At 32.8% G+C, this 16,373-nt stretch overlaps 2 protein-coding genes across 3 annotated transcripts in view; one reads left to right on the top strand and one right to left on the bottom strand.

The window, feature by feature from the left end:
* The window catches only part of LOC143909790 (uncharacterized), a 743,449-nt gene that overhangs the window by 20,014 nt on the left and 707,062 nt on the right, over nucleotides 1-16,373 (bottom strand). The window lies entirely within an intron of this gene.
* Nucleotides 11,627-16,373, top strand: part of bif (protein phosphatase 1-binding protein bifocal) — a 63,890-nt gene continuing 59,143 nt past the window's right edge. Inside the window, exon 1 of the mRNA XM_077427979.1 lies at nucleotides 11,627-11,727. The gene's annotated coding sequence lies outside the window, so the exon portion shown is untranslated. The remainder of the gene's footprint in view (nucleotides 11,728-16,373) is intronic.

Raw genomic sequence — 16,373 nt, 5'->3', positions numbered from 1 at the left:
AACTCGAAATTAGCAATTAATCCATAGAGACATCTATGGATTTAGAATTGAACATATTTTACATAAATCAAATTCACATATTTGTGACAGCGGGTAGGATGAGTTTTGCCAATCTGATGGAGGAACTGTTTCAACAATGAAATCAAATAAATTGACAAACTCTGATAAGAAACAATTGACTTGGAGTCACAAATATCCAAGCCTGACCAGCAGTATTAAAGATTAGAATGGGATCGAACCCGGTAACCTCTCAGTGCTAAACATAAAAGAAACCACCGAGCCATACTACTGGCTATATATCATCATTTGATGGCTGTACCTCCTACTCGCACAGTTATTTTTCGAATAGCTCCTATTCCAAGATCTATTTAATGAAATCGTTGCTGTCGAGACTGAATGTGTTATTTTCGACCTTAGCGAGCGTAAATTGTCGGATATTACTCTAACCCATTTATCTGGTAGTCTGCGCTCATCATTGTTTTCATGATTGATTTTGATTTAAGAGTGGAATTTTGATTTACTCTCTTCCATTTGAGCCTCACAGGGATGTTTTGTATTTGCAGTTGGCTATTATTTATTGGAATTGACTGTAGGTGCAAGACATTCCTTATGTTATATTTGATATTTTTACGTTATCTGTTATTATTAAATGCTATTATTTTTTTAATGTTTATGTATGGATGTATTTATGTTATGTATAATTGATTAGTATATTATTTTCGTTATGTATTAATTTATATTTAATTGTTGTTATGTTTTTTTGTGTTATATTTTTTGACCATTGTGGCGCATTAGGAATTCCTGTAATGCAACAATGGTCTGAACTTTAAAATAAATAAATACCAAATACATATACCAATCTGAACCAAATATAAGATAATTGCCATTTAATGTGTATATACCTAATTGTAACTGTGGTTGCTTTGATACATTCATGTCATAGTTTTCCATTTGAAAATTATTACCGATATTTCGCCGTATAAATTTCGAATTTGTGTAACTAATTCGGCACCTCCGTATGAAATTGAAGCAAACGGAGCAAGAAATTGCGGATAAATTGACATATCATATCGACTAATGGGTTGTGACATAAATCCCAAATATACATAATACCTATACGAACCGTTTCCGATGGGGAAAACCGTTCGTGAAAATGTGTTTTCGGCAAGCAAAATTTAAACCGTCGATTTATCGGTCAGATTCAATTTTGTTGTGGCTATTTTTTTTTCTACGGTGACACAATGACACAATGACTGAATGAAAATTAAGTCTATTGTGCAAGCTAAACGCAATGAATGAATGACAGTGTGAATTGGATGTGAAAATTAAATTTTCCCACCTTAAAAATTTTATAATACAATGGCAGTGACATGACGAGTAAAATTACTATGCAGTGAAGATTAATTTGCTAACCCGTTCCTTTGACGGTATCAAAATGCTTTAGAATGAAAATTTTCATCTTATTTCGCCTCGTTACAATTTTCCGATCTTAATTTTCGGTTATTTAAATATGAATTGATTATTTTTTAATTTTAATATGTTCATTATTTGTATGCTTTGATAATGATACTGGAAAAATTTATACCACTTTTATTAAAGATAATTGATTGTATAAGTTCGTGCCCGATTTTCGTATATTTTCAATGGTAAACGCACACGAACTTATGCAATCAGCCAATAATGCACGTTTAGGGTGAAAGCACACTGATTGGTACGGGACGTGACGTCCTTTGGCTCCCCGCTGTGACCGTTTCACAGTGGGAGTTCCTCAAACCGTATTCGGGTGTAGTTATCATAAAACCATGAGCAATCGAAAAACAAAATTTTTTTTTTTTTATTTATATACATATTTAATTATCCCAAGGTGACATATGTGACCAAATTTGCACATACAAATACATACATATACTATTTATAAATGATTGACTTCCTATAATATTTTCAATGGAGGTCCTTCCCTGGATTGACCTCCATTGAAAATATTTTTTATAGAAGTATTTCTGTAGTGCTGCTGGTCAGATTTCAATATTTGTGACTCCAAATCGATCAGAGATTGACATTTTATCTGACAGTTATCAGAAACGGTTCCTCATTAAATTGGCAAAACCATCCTTGCCCACTGTCACCACTAATTGGATATAATTTCAATTTTATAACCAATAAATTTATATATGGACAAGCTCAATACCATAGGTTTTACTAGGGGGCAACCTCTTATGGCATTATGCAAAAATATAATTTTAATATAAATTCGAATTTAAATTCAAACACAAACATATAGACAAAATGACAAAAAAAAACCGTTATAACAATTAAATTAGATGAATTGACAAAATCTGACCGGAAAAAATTTACCTTGAGTCACAAATATTGAAGTCCGATCAGGAGCACTACAGTAAATATAAATAAAAAAAATACTATTTTGTTTTTTAATTGCTGGTGGTTTAATAATGGTTTGCATTTCTTTTATAAACGTTGCTTAAATTGAAAAATTTCACCCAAGGTCTGACCAGCAATGCCCGATAAGGGATCGAACCCGTGACCCCCCCCCCCCCCCCCAGTTGTTGGCGAAATACGCTAACTAAGCTACATATGTCGCAAGTTAAATATAATTTTATCAATAAACCATCATCATCATCAGCAACGCGTCACTGCTACGACAGTGAAATAACTAGGGACGAGCGTTTGTCGATTTGTTTTTAAAAAAAACACCAACTTTAACCGAACATCGCGCGATTTGACCGCAACAGAATCATCGACTTATTTGCATTATATTATATATTAAATAAAATATCACTCATGCGAGCTTTTCTTTAATGGATCCTTGGCTTCTATGCGACCTGTGGGCAAACAAAAAATGAAAGAAAATAGAGCATGAATAATGTAAATTTTGATTTTTACGAGACCGTAACACGCGCCACGCTCGGATGCTCACTTTCATCATCAATACTCCCTCGTCGCAGAGTCGACCCTTCTCAATATCACCAGTTAACTTATTATTTTTCATGTTTTCCTTTTCTGTATAGACTATGCCTTAGTATATGTATGTATATAACGTCGCCCAAGTCGTTTGAGAAGCTATGGAATGCGCTTATTGCGCCGGAGATTAACTTTGGATATGAAATCGTACAATGAAAATACTCTTTGAGCATAAGATTAAAGCATGCTTTAGTATTTAAGCTGACGATCACTCATCCCTTTGAGTATATTTTTATTTTTAATATATGTATATAATATATGTCGGAGCATTGCACTTTTAAATTGACGGCTTAATACAACTTCAGGTCCGTTTATATTAATTGAAATTTAAATGTAGTGAATTTAAGAGTAATATTATTTTATCCATGGGTTTATTACATATATTATATTGACGTATTTATCGAACATTGATTTAAATTATCGTACATTTCAATAGGTGACCATATCGTGCATTTCAACCAATTTAAAACTTATTGAAAAAAATGATTTTGCGCTGAATTGTCGTTGCGCTGAATAGTCCATGCGCTGAATTGTCGTTGCGCTGAGTTGTCTGCGCGGTCGGCGCTAAGTTGGTTTGCGCTGATTTGTCGTGCCACCGTACATATGTATTACGATATCGAATTGTTTCAATTTCAAAACAATGACATGGTATATGTATGTATGTATCGGTCTCCGTGACTTGACAGAATGTTAAATGACAGAAAACGCAAATATCGGAAGGCAAAGATCGAAAATCGAAAGATCTGAAGTCGAAAGATCAAAAAAAAAAAAGGTGCATGGTAAACGGTACATACTCACTTAATTTGCGCGAGCAGGATACAACAGGAACAAGAGGAACAGGCTTTTCCTCCGGTATTAATGTGCGCGCGCAGAATATAGACCCGTATGTATTTATTGGGAAGTAGCGAAATTTTTGGATAATAATTTCAATAGCATTAAAATACAACTAACGTCATCGTGACTTGACAAACTAGCTTTTCCATCGCCCCATCTTCTGTCAACACGCTACCCTAATAAAGGGTCAGACGTCAGTTTCCCAGTCGAACACCTTGACCTGTCTAAACACGGGGTATGAAACGTGTCGGGAAAACTTTCATCTAGTCGTTAGCTCCGAGACTGTATATAAATTAGGGACTCGGGTTGGTGATGCTAGTGTCAAATTTGCATTAATTAAAAGGCTGGAGCTATTGCCGCACAACTTGTCGAATTAAATCAAACAGCAAATTATACACTCACAGCTACCTACATCCGGTGAGGAAATTCGCGTTTTTCCCTAAGACAAACTCCAATTATGTGGAGCGTTGCAGAAAATCATTCAACTCGACTCGAGTTGTTTTTCTCGAGACGAATAATTGTATTCTCCATAATTATTGTATTCTGCTTTATTTAGATTGTCGCATGGCACAAGTTTTCCGGAAAGGACTGGTTTCGCGATATGCTGGTATATTCGAATGAATCTGCTTTAAAATCGTTATGTTTGTGAGCACAAAGGATTTGTTGTTGCTTTCGGTTTCGCGATCGTTTGTAAGGTGCAAGACAAAGAAGACTATGTGGAATCAGATCTCATAAGCTGGTGAATCTTGAAGACAAAGTGCTCTTTGAAAAGTTATTATTATAAAGACTTTTGCAATATAAATTTTCGAAACTAATGCTGTTATTCAATCTTGAACTAATGTGATTCCAAATTAGTATCTACTTGGGAAGAAATATAATAAGCTGAATAAAGTGCTTCGTAGGATATCGTTGAAATAAAAGGAAGCGGATATTGCCTTTATGTAAATCCTGATTTCCTTAATGTTGGTCTTCCCGTAGCTTTTAGAGAAATTGATATTTCAGTATACTAATTTGTATGGAAAATGAAAAACGCGTAATTTAATGAAAGCTTCATACAGAAAATGTATTTGTATTGAATTTAAAAAGAAATCAATTCCTGAAATTTAATTAATTAACTGTTGAATTTGATATGAGCAGCTTAACCATTAGAAGTTATCTTGCCCTTTAAGGGTTTTAATTTTAAAAAAATTATATATTTATTCATCTGCAAGACTTGTATATATGATTTCTTTTTTCTTTGTAAACCAAGACTCGAAATCGAAATCCCAAGAATGGGAGCACTCGATAATTTTCAAAACATGCATTTCAGTTTTTTTGTTTATAAATTAATACATTATATGTATGTATGTATATGTTACAGTGAACAATTTCTCTGACTCAAGCAGTGAGTATTATAATAGAATTACAAATAACAAAACCGACATAAATACATGGAAACATACAACTGTCGAATTAAATAGAATTTGGAATCCGATATTTTCAAAAAACATTAGTGTACCCAGCTTTTTAAAAACGCAATAGAACACAGTTACAATCTCACATTAAACAATCCCTCAACTAGATCAGCATATTTTAGATTAAACAAATCCAAGTTAACAGAAATGTGAAGGAGAAACTTGATGCCCCTTGCAACAGGTGACAAAACTATCAAATTGGTAAGTGTCAAGACTTCGTACTTTTTAAAATGCATTTAGGTCGTCTTGTTGTATACTTGTGGGTTGCTGTTGCAAGTTACAACTTGTAACTCACCCGAGCTATAATTTGGGAAAATAACAGGATAGCAGGTATAGCTTATGTCCGCATAGAGCTAGGTCTTTTATGTTCTATTATTTTTGCGACTGCCACATGTATTTCTTCAAGGATATTGAGTATTGGTTGGTCATCGGATGAACAATGTCCTAGATGTGGGATTGGAAGTAAAAACACTATATTTTCATGAATGAACTTGAAAACGTTCAGTCTCTCTTGTCGTCTGGTCCTGTTCAGAACTAGACGTTGTGGTTTTCTGTCTGTTTTTCTGGTTAATTTTTATTGTGATTCAAACTTTCCACAATATATTTCTCACACAATATTAACCACAAGTTAAGATTTTTGCACTGTTCGCATGCAAATATATTTTTTTATTAATATGAGTTATACAAATGCTGATAAAATTAAAGAGCGGCCGATTTAAGAGTTTGCACACAGGCGGCCAAATTCCTAGACGCAGCCCTGTATATATTATAGTATGTAAAAATAAAATAAAATATAGGATTGTATAGAAATAAAAATGAGTGTTATTTTATGTATGTGGTTAGTATAAATATATATTTGATAAATATTAACTTACATATATGTATATAAACGTTATTTATAAGTCGTATAGCATTTATTAAATTGGATTAAATTACAAAAAAATGAACTTATCCAGCCTACCCGTTGAAAATGTTTATTTCAATAAAACGATACGATGTGGTAAACCTCTCTGGGGTGTACTAGATTGAATTTATTACAATTCTTGCCCTGGATTTGGTCTAAATTTAGACGTGTACTTTTACACACTCGATACAATTTATCAACCGAAAGGAGCACACCATATAATTTGAAAAACGTTGAAATTTACAATCGCAATGATAAGACTATGGAGTGCGTTAAATTTGAATAAAGAACAAACCAATTTCTGAAGGCTCCATCAGATAGTGGTGGGCGAACAACTGAAGCAATTTCCGTCTATTCCAACTTTCATAGACCCAACTTGGACTGTTTTAAGCTAACCTATAGACGATTCAAAGAGTTGCGAACAATTTAGATTAGTCCGGTGATGAGTTTTGCCACGCTATACTTCCCAAACGACTCTATTTCCCCTGTTTAATGTCTAAATATTGCACGTATGCGAAAATGAAGTTTATTAACGACATGTCCATTATCCGCGCTGACACGTCTGTCGATACCTTTTTTCCAGCAAGTTCGCTCCATTTCCGTCGCATATAAAAATGAAATATCGCGAAAAGTTTCGTTCGGCTTCAGACGTGTAGCACGAGCACATCAGGATAAGAATGTCAGCCTAGAACGTTCAGGAAATGGGCTTTTTCCCGACGACCATATCGCAAACGTCGGTAAGCTCCATTTTCCCGTGGTGATTTTCAGTTTAAAAATGACGAATTTCAACGAGATCAATCTGGATGGGTAGATAGATCTACATACCGCATACATGCAACATTGTAATGGCGTGTCGTTTGCATTTCACGCACGTGTAAAATATGCAACAAAGTAGAATGTGATGCGAGAGAAAAAAAGTGCTGAAAATATTCAGTTCGGATAGGAAAACATATTCGTGTCATTCTAGTCACGTTGCGGTGTTGCCTATTCAAAAACATGAAGCAAAACACATACGTGTGTGTCTATTGAATGGTATATGATTAATAATGAAAAAATCACGGCCAAATAAATGGTCGTATGAAGTCATTCTAGATCATTCAAAAATCAACTACATACATATGATTCGTATATATTTTATTTCGATTTAATAATGTTTATGTTTATTTCGTAAAACAAAATCAAACTATTTAATTAATAATTTGTGAGAATTTTAAAATTAGCGCCACACATCGTACTACACATTTGATAGGCTGACATCTATTGAAAAACTTTGAAACTACTTGCACCTAATACGTACACCAAAATGAAAATTTATATTAAATAATTAAAAACTACAAAGATAATACAGATTTAATATATTATTATACCTTATTAATAAATATATAAATGTAAATTAAAGTTACGAACTATGTGTATTTAATTTAATAAAAATACATGTTAAAATATTAAAATATTCAACTAGAACCGTTCAACTGATATAGGCATCTGTTTTATCAGCATCAATCAATTGGAAAATTGTAAGAGGGGTGCAATTTTACCGGGTGTTCCGTAATTTCGTTACTTTTTCTCGCAAGATAAAATGATTCCGTATTTTAAAATATCATTGTTTTTATTTTAAATGTGACAATAATGTCACAAACCGCAGATAAGCGTATGACACATAAAAAGTGATATCATTAACTTCCTATTTATTGTGCGTATTAAAATGCGTATATAGTTTTTTTTTCTAAAGCTCGTTTTATTATTTGAATGCGAATGCATATTATTCTTTATTATGTCCAATTACAAACAATTGCCGTGCTCATTGAGCAATTTTCGTCCATCATCATATGAATCACATAAGATTAATGTTAATCGGAACGCGACTAAATGTAATAAAAGTGTGTGGATACAAATTTTACATCAAAGATTAAGATTAAATGAGCATGGTGATATGAAGCTTACACGCTTACTAAGTTTTTTCAAATAATTTATCAATTTATTTCATTATAGTTGATTCCAAGATAAAATAAACGAATTAAATACTTTAAATTATGTTACATCTTTTATTGCAATTATTGCTTCTATTACACGAGTTTATTTGTAATATATCACAATCAAACATAACTTTTCGAAAACGATTAATTTCAAGTTGTAAATTTGTTGATGAAAATAATCTTGAAGACAATATCTAAATGAAAGAATCCGATTAATATAAAAATTTTATTATTGAAATAAAAATATTTCGAGCTAAAACCGATTAGAAGATTATAAGATTATATGATTTATTAGAAAAATGTCCATCTAAGCTCTAATGAATGATTATTTTTGAAATCTAATCATCACTTACTCATAATATTTCCCCATCTAGAAATTGAATTTAAAAAACAACTCGAAATAAAGTAGATCAAATTATCAACCACCTAATTATTAACCATCAATACATTTAAACACAGTTTTAGCTGTTTTACAGTTTTACGAAACCAACCATTGTAATTTCGACAGTAGTACAAAATATACAAACTTTTTAATGCAACAGTTTCAAAAACACTTCTCCCAATCAATATCGTAAATATATAAAAAGAAGTACCTTACAGAAAAATCATGAGATCAAAAATTATTTCCCTAATAAACTCTTTATCAAACAAAATTTTATCTTGCTTTAAATAAAATAAATCTTTAGCCGCCAAACAGTGGTTTATAACCTTTTTGATACCACAGAACACTTTATAAATATAATTTTTAAAATTATACTGGAAAACATAACCATTATGTTTAGATCTTCTGTGAGGGCCTTGCGTGACTGTGTTCGTCTGTGAGCGCCTTACATATTTCCGAGCACATTGTGTCTGGAAAAAACGTTTATCCAGGTTATTATGTTGAAGAAAGGTAGCTAATAAATGGCAACAAATTAAATGGCTAGTATGTTTATCAATTTTGATTAGTAAAATGGTCCGTATTATATACATAATTAAATGTCAGTATAAATAACAAATTGGCAATATAAAAATCTGACGTACATTTGCCAGAAGAAATAGCAACGCCTATTGGAATTGTCAAGATCGTACTAACCTTATCAAAAAGTAATACTGGACATTCGTCATACTAAAACTTACCATTTAACATTAATTCTGACCATTTATGTTTAAATACTGACCTTTTATTGTTTATACTGAACGATGGATACTGGCCGCTTACTATAAATACTGGCCACCTAATATAAATACTGCCTTTTCATATTTAAATACCAACAAAAATACTTACCAGTAAAATACAAGCCCTAATAAATAATCTGTGTTTACATTTTGGGGAAGCAACGAACACCCAAACTCCATAAATGAAAGGGAAAAAGTAAAAAATATTCAATCAAATGGATTTTATTTGTAAAACTGTTATAAAAACACACGCATTGCCGTCTCGGATACTTATACGAATACTAAAAGGCCACAGCACCCAAATATTTTGTAAAATGTAAAAAATATTCAAACAAGCAAATCAACAAATACGGATGGTACATGGTGGGGGGGGGGAGGCAATTAAAATGTCCCTGTTTGAATATCAACAAATCTGGCAGCCCTATACAGATATGCAGTAATATTTAATCATTAAAATTATTTTATTTTAGTATATACATATATACCAAGAAGGCCTAACAGGTTAACCCCAATGCGCCTTCCTGGCCAATTACAAACAATGCAGCATTTTTATTACAGAAGTCGCTGAATCGCGAGACACTGAAAACTCGAAATTAACGAGACATCAATAAATTTTAACTTGTACATAAATTTTATTGTTCATTAATTATAGTCAAATAGTGGTGACATAGTAGGTTTTTAGCCAATCTAATCGAAGAATGAAATCAATAAAATCAATGAAACAATAAAATCAGAAAAATGGGCAAACTCTGATAGGAAACGATCGACCTGGAGTCATTAATATCATAGTCTGACCAGCAGCATTACAGATATACTCAGAATAAATTACTTTCAATCGAGGTCAACTCACGCCCCCGACGCCTCCGGCGCCCTGGAAGCTTTGCCCAAAGGGCGCTGCGTCGCCCTGGGGGCTTCACCTCCAGCACCTCCAGCGCGGACAGAGGACGTTCGACACCCCCCCCCCCCCTCTTCCATTTATATACATACATATTTAGCGACAGTCCGTTTTTATATATTATATATTACGGTCTCGAGCCCGAATGTGAAACGCCCGAAAACGCAAATATCGGAAGGCAAAGATCGAAAATCGAAAGATCTTAAGTTGAAAGATCAAAAAAAAAGGAACAAGAACAGGCTTTTCCTCCCGTATTAATGTGCGCGCGCAGAATACGGGAGGAAAAGCCTGTTCCTCTTGTTCCTGTTGTATCCTGCTCGCGCAAATTAAGTGAGTATGTACCGTTTACCATGCACCCTTTTTTATTACATACCTCCTTTACGTTTCACTTACGATTACAATTCAGGAAAAAGTTTGCCTCTTATCCGATCGTTTTCATACTTTGCCATATTGCTCATTTTGGTCATCAATATAAGTAAATGGATCCTCCGCCATTACGATAGAGATAAAATATCGTTTAAGAAGCTTTTCAAATCTGCCCGGCGAGATAGTCGGTGACGTTTGTTTATTAGTTGTAAACATAGATGGCGGTAGAAAAAAATTATTGGTGTTTTTATTCAAAATAATAATTTTATATACAAATTATATATCTTTCGACTTAAGATCTTTTGATTTTCGATCTTTGCCTTCCAATATTTGCGTTTTCGGGCGTTTCACATTCGGGCCCGTGAGGTAGACCCATTATATTATTATTATGTATATATTTATTTATTTATTTTTCTTTACTATTTTTCAATTATGTTTCTATTATCTGTATATATTGTTGCGTAGGGGTGGGTGGAGGATCCAAGTAAAAGGCCAACAGTCGTATCACAGCATTTATTGATGATTCAGGAGATACACGCACTGTCACTGCTCCGTCCAGAATGACATGATATCGCCTACGTACCGCCTTATAAAGGGTAGATCTCTCAGGACGCCTAATCTGTTTACCTGTTGTATAGTCACGTATTCGGATATGTATTTCCACGACATTGGGTCTCCCCGTACCGATTCTGAGAAATAACTAATAACGGTCATTGTTTAGCCTAAATGCACTTAGAGTCCAGATATAATCCATGGAAGTAAGTGCCTGCATTTAGTTAATCCGATAACAGATATCCGTTGGTCTAAGTGCAATTCGCTCAATCCGCGGCGTACGTAACAATATTATTTATATGGGCGTTGGGGATTGCACTATTATCCCTTTCACCTGGAATAAAAAGTTATTATTATTATTATTATTATAAGTATTACATTACGTTTCTTTATATTAGAAGCATATAAAAATCACACACACGCACATGAGTTGGATCCCTCTCGCAAAACCACCCACGTAAATAACAACAAGAGCAACAGCGGCCGGAACAGGCTGTAGCGTTCGGGTATAGTACACATGTGTGTGTGGACGGGAGCGGCTGCCGACTGCAGCCGCCGGGGCGCTACGCCCTCGTAGCCAGCCCCCATCTGCGCCTCCGCCCCCCAAAGGTACCCCACACTCCCAAAACACCCCCCGAGTCCGAACCGGAACCGGAAAACCCCCAAACCGGCCGCCAACGCCCCCACCAAACCAAACCCTATCATATGTCAAACAACTGTCAAACGGCTACGTCAGTCAAGGCCAAGCTCGACATTGTTTCACTTTCGACCGTTTTTCGATTTGACAGACAAAAAATAACGAACCACTCGAATCTGGAGGCGCACGCTGCTGGAGGCGCACACTCATAACCTAAAACGCGTACCTCTCGTCGATCGGTGTGAGTGAGCCATTATATTAAATCGACCTTTACATTATTTTCGCCTCGTATCGATTGCTCATGCGAAATTCATTTACACGTGTTCGTATTCACTGTGCAAACATATTGATCGGATTTGTATGAGTAATATCATCTTGAATTGTGTCTACCGTTTCGCTGTGTGGGTTGGATCCTTTATGCAGATTTGCGCTTTTATATACATATATGGTGTGTTTGATTTGTGCAAGTTTTGTATGTGTCATACTTATATACATATTGATTTGTTTCATTGTAAATAGGTTTTCTTCCTAATATGGTTTGCAGCATATGTACATATTATATGTAGATATATATATTAAGATGACCATTCGTACTGTGTTTACCAGTGCATTTTTTTTATCTAATAGATGAATTTAAATATATAAAGCCTTCAGTGAAAATGATGTATCCTACAAACATATTGGAAAATTAGTCAAACATTGTCTTTGTTTACAAGGAACGTATGACTTTTTTTAATTCGATGAACAATATGTGATCCGGTGATAAAACGCAATATTGAATGTTAAAACTTTAAAATGTTTGCTAATCGATAAGAATAATTTTAACCAGTTATGTGTAGAATTTTATAAGAACATTAAATTTTTTTCAATTTATATCAGGAACAGGTAACCCCAATGCGCCTTCCTGCCCAGAAACATTGTACATTTGATACAAATATTATACAAAATACATATCAATTAATATCCACAGAGACATCTTTGGTCAAATTTGCCGCATTTTAAACAATTCAGTATATATAAATCAATTGACATCCATATATGAGACATTTATTGCCAAATTTGTAAGTTTGCAGCATTTTATACAATTCGAGATTGCTGAAAACTCGAGATTTTGCTTGAAAATGGGTAAGGTTGCCAATTTGTTGGAACCGTTTCAATGTAAATCAGATCAATTGGCAAACTCTAATAGGAAACGATCGACCTGGAGTCACAAATCCGAGGTCTGGCCAGCAGAAACCAGTGGGATTTGAACCTCTAGTCTATTCTGCTGGTATATTTATTATTATTTGTGTTTATATCTAAAAGACATATACATAATTGCTCTTCACAAGTTTATCAGTATTGTTGTTGATGATTCGTTCATACTATTTGTCATAATGTTGACTTTTAAAATATAATAGGTCCAATCAACTTGAGTAATATTTTGATAATAATATCAACCGTATGAGTCTTAGAATTATTACAAATCATATTCACAAATGTCATTTATTTTGGTTCATTTCTACAAACCTATGTTTGTATACAATTGCTGCAATTTATGCGGGTTTTGTTTGTAGAATGATATGAAATGTGATAATGAATTCTGTTTTAGTATACAGTTGTAAATTTGTTTTGAGTGTTAAATTCGGTATTGTTATATTATATTCAGACGTTTCACTGTATATATAAATGATTTTGCAAAAAGGATCCAATCTAAGCCTACTAATTTATTCAAATTTATCATTGTAAAATAATGGGAATGGTTTAGTTATATACATATTTTACAATTATAATTTTTTTATTGGTTTGAATATCCATAATGAGTGTCAAAAAAAATGACAAAAATATCACCATCGCATGTCAAATGTGATTAAAGTCAATTGAGGTTCATATTTTAGTGCCAAACACATTAATAACAGTACGCTATCTGTATATGTACTCATTAGTTCATATTTTAGATATGATTTTTAATCAAGTTCTTTGAACACACTACAAAATATTAATTATTATTATATATATGTATATACGTATATTTATTTTAATTCTCCATATTACTAAGTATAAAAGTATAAATATATGACCTGAGGTGTTGATCACATTTTCATCATCTCGGTAAGATTCCTCCGAGTTAACTTATCTTATCTTATTGCCAGAACTTACACTTAACCTTCACTGATCAAACTCATCTTTTTTCCCAATTCTGACAATTATAGCAATGAAGGAATTGCAAACATTTAAATCATGAAAAAATTGTATTAAAAAATAACCACATAGAAATGTAACAAATACCTATGTCAATAGTTCACACTTTCGTACTGAACAAACATATTGAAATCATTATATGCAGTTATTAGTAGACCTATGTATATTGAGTTCTTATCATCGATACAATTTAATAATATTTGGTCTTCTTCAACACAAATAACCTTGGCTTATCTTTAAAAAAAAAGTGATAGTAAATATGTAACATTCCAATTCGAGTGTACTGTTTACACTTCTTCAGCTGAAGTTGTTTATTTCGACAATCGAAATGGCTTCAATCGTTTTCATTTCCCCAATCATTGGTATTGTGACGTATTTTTGAGCCTCGGCAGGGCATATCAATTGATTGTTTCCGAGCAAAGGTCTACGCACCTATCAATCATGATTAGATGATTGTGCATCGTTCACATCCAGGCTAATTTTGTACAAATAAGGGGACAAAGTTTGATCACATTTTTGACCGGCGGATGTGTCGCAAGAGATAAAAAAATATCAAATTATAATATTTATAATTTCATTTCATCATTGTAACCATGTATATGACTTTTATATAGTATAGTATATAGTATATGACATATATATGACTTTTAACTAGAACCTCCCCAATGATCTTTGCAGTCTGCTCAGAGCTGTAACAATAATTTTGGCGCCCTTGGCAAATATCTAATATGGCGCCCCTTTATTTTTTTCTGTATTAATGAAATATAAAAATGAATAGTCAAAATAGAATTACAAAAACCAAAGAATAAAACTTTTTCTAATATCGGTCTAATAATAATCATGGCCTGAACTGATAAGGGCCCCGTGTCGGGACATTTGTCGGACCAATATTGATATTTTGTATTATTCTACATAAAAATACATGTACATATGTATTTATTTAATGCTAAATGTGTATTATTTTTCGATCAACGCATTATTTGTGTCCATGTGAAATCGTGCCTGTTATATAATACTTTCATATTCAATTATTTTCAAAAATAACAACAAACATATAAGCCTTTATAATTGAAAGTGGCGGAAGTCCAATTTTCAATTCCAAAAACACTATTTCTGTTTGACGTAAATATTTCACAAATTGCTATCATTTATTTTAATCGATTTGTCCAGAATTTCGGAAAAGAAGAATAAATGTATTACAGGCCACCAGTATTGTAAATATAATTAAACGAGATATTTCTCAAAATTAAGAAAAGTAAACTTATGCCACTTTCAATTGTAACGGCTCATATACATAGGTATTTTTCTAATAGTTCTGATATATTTTTCACATATTAATAATATGTATATATATGTAAGTTTTTTTTTAGTTTTTTCATAAGGCCTGGAATTATTTTTCCCAAGATTTGGGATTTCTCTCGGAGGCCCTAATTATAAATACCCCATATTGGCAATGTCACAAAAACTAGCTATCATATTGTAAAATTTATCAATACGCTTATACCCAATGGTGTTGTACTTAAATAATAAATGCCGGGGCGCTGAACTTATGCCCCCCCCCCTTAATTTTTTTTCGAATTGGCCAGTATTGATTTTTCAAAACATTTTTATTTTTTGAAAGTAAAACAGAATTTATAGTATAATTATCATAGATAACATAAAGGTGTATTTCCTTTTTAACTTATATATTATTTGTAAAATGTAAAGAAAAAAACGCGCTGCAGTTGAATTTTTTTTTCAATTAAATACGTAAGTTTATCTATTTTTGAATTTTGAGGATTAAATAAGGTCACGAATTAAAAAATGTTTCTGAAAGTGATGGGTAGGTAAAAAAAATGTATAATGAAAGCGTCGAATTGAAGTACCTGGTTGAAAAATTTTAACATAAAACTAAAATATTTTTCCTTATTCTATTAGAAATAAAAATTCTTGAAAGTTCCAAACGAATAAGTGATTCATATTTAGAAAAAATAAATTTACAACAAATAAAAGTTATATATTTTTATAATCTTGAAGGAAACTTGAAATCTACATTTTTCAGTTAAAAGCCCCACTACACCACTGCTCATACCACATTGAAAATTTTAAAGTCTGTTAGTATGCTATCAAAGTTTATATTATTCATTAATCATATTATATTATTAATATGCTTAAATTTGATGTCCGATCTTGACCGTCGGTCGATCTTAAATAGTTTTTGATAATTTAAAATAATAAAATAATAGGCGAGGGGCACCTAAGGCGCCCTTGTCAACCGCCCCGTTGCCAAAGCGTTGCTACGGCACTGAGTCTGCTATTTATTTTATTGTCACATGCATTATTCTTTATATATGTATATAAATAAATTCTTTCATAACTGAACATATTCATAAATCATTCCAACACATATCATTTGAGCCAAAATGATGACATACTAAACGAAATTCGGACACATCGC

This window comes from Arctopsyche grandis, chromosome 3 (assembly GCF_051622035.1).
Source record: "Arctopsyche grandis isolate Sample6627 chromosome 3, ASM5162203v2, whole genome shotgun sequence".
NCBI lineage: Eukaryota > Metazoa > Arthropoda > Insecta > Trichoptera > Hydropsychidae > Arctopsyche > Arctopsyche grandis.
Note: the sequence above shows the minus strand (reverse complement) of the source record. Positions and strands in the feature narration are given on the sequence as shown.